This window comes from Bos javanicus, chromosome 2, assembly GCF_032452875.1.
Source record: "Bos javanicus breed banteng chromosome 2, ARS-OSU_banteng_1.0, whole genome shotgun sequence".
Taxonomy (NCBI): Eukaryota; Metazoa; Chordata; class Mammalia; order Artiodactyla; family Bovidae; genus Bos; species Bos javanicus.
The window spans coordinates 39,379,034-39,380,911 of record NC_083869.1 but is presented as its reverse complement, the minus strand read 5'-3'; the positions used below and the strand labels follow the sequence as shown (position 1 = coordinate 39,380,911).

Here is a 1,878-nt window from a genome sequence, read left to right as displayed (position 1 = left end):
GCTATTTAAAAATTTTCAATTTTAAACATCTTACCAGTCAGGGTCCCAGTATGGAGACAGAAATTATACAAACTGCTTCACCAGAAAAAATTAAACAATTGTTTGTTGTTGTCATTTAGTCTCTAAGTCATGTTAGTCAGGCATAAAGAATTTTTGGCTAGATAGCTGCAAAAGCCAAAAGGAAAATTATCAAAGACGTGAATGAAGTCACTCAGTCATGTCCGACTCTGGGACCCCATGGACTGTAGCCTACCACACTTCTCTGTCCATGGGATTTTCCAGGCAAGAGTACTGGAGTGGGTTGCCATTTCCTTCCCCAGAGGATCTTCCCAACCCAGGGATTGAACCTGGGTCTCCTGCATTGTAGGCAGACGCTTTACCATCTGAGCCACCAGGGAAGTCCCAAAAGAGGTAGTGACTAAAAAAAGCAGCTACAAACCCTATGTTTATGGGAACAGAGAGGGGCTGGAATTGCTAGAAGTTTGGAAGAGAGACCTCAAAGGGCTAGGACTACGATCTTGAAGGAAGAGGGGCCAGACTACTGGTGGGCCCCTGGGATATGACTGGTTTTGTAAGTGAGGCTAAAACAACAAACTGGATTCAACTGGGTGATATGCTGTTGTTAAGGTGAAGAATATTATTATGTATTGTCTTCCTGCTATGTAAGAGGAAGATTTCGTTCTCTTTCTTTCTCTACCTCTTCATCCCTTTGCCTACTTTCTGTCACTCCTTTCACCTCCCTTCACCCCATATGTAGCACATACACAGTATCAGATCAGATCAGATCAGTTGCTCAGTCATGTCCAACTCTTTGCGATCCCATGAATCCTAGCACGCCAGGCCTCCCTGTCCATCACCAACTCCCAGAGTTCACTCAGACTCATGTCCATCGAGTCAGTGATGCCATCCAGCCATCTCATCCTCTGTCGTCCCCTTCTCCTCCTGCCCCCAATTCCTCCCAGCATCAGAGTCTTTTCCAATGAGTCAACTCTTTGCATGAGGTGGCCAAAGGATTGGAGTTTCAGTTTCAGCATCAGTCCTTCCAATGAACACCCAGGACTGATCTCCTTTAGGATGGACTGGTTGGATCTCCTTGCAGTCCAAGGGACTCTCAAGAGTCTTCTCCAACACCACAGTTCAAAAGCATCAATTCTTCGGCGCTCAGCCTTCTTCACAGTCCAACTCTCACATCCATACATGACCACAGGGAAAACCATAGCCTTGACTAGATGGACTTTTGTTGGCAAAGTAATGTCTCTGCTTTTCAATATGCTATCTAGGTTGGTCATCACTTTCCTTCCAAGGAGTAAGCGTCTTTTAATTTCATGGCTTTAGTCACCATCTGTAGTGATTTTGGAGCCCAGAAAAATAAAGTGTGACACTGTTTCCACTGTTCCCCATCTATCTCCCATGAAGTGGTGGGACCGGATGCCATGATCTTCGTTTTCTGAATGTTGAGCTTTAAGCCAACTTTTTCACTCTCCTCTTTCACTTTCATCAAGAGGCTTTTTAGTTCCTCTTCACTTTCTGCCAAAAGGGTGGTGTCATCTGCATATCTGAGGTTATTGAGATTTCTCCCGGCAATCTTGATTTCAGCTTGTGTTTCTTCCAATCCAGCGTTTCTCACGATGTACTCTGCATATAAGTTAAATAAACAGGGTGACAATATATATACACATAAACATACACAGTATACTTGTATCATTATCTTTGTTTAATCCAGAATTTTAGTGTTTACATTACTCAATCTATGTAAATATATTCACAGCTGAGCTGCATAATGGACTATGAATTACGTATGAATGCAGAATTTATATTCCTTGGAGTTAATAATTTCTTGGTGTTTTGTCTGTTTGTTTATTTGCTTTTCAGTGCACT

General features: G+C 42.7%; 1 non-coding gene across 1 annotated transcript; it reads right to left on the bottom strand.

Annotated features, from left to right (window-relative positions):
* Positions 1-326: 326 nt before the first annotated feature.
* TRNAC-ACA (transfer RNA cysteine (anticodon ACA)) lies at positions 327-398 on the bottom strand. Its single transcript has one exon. It is a non-coding gene; the product is annotated as a tRNA-Cys (tRNA).
* Between the last annotated feature and the right edge of the window lie 1,480 nt (positions 399-1,878).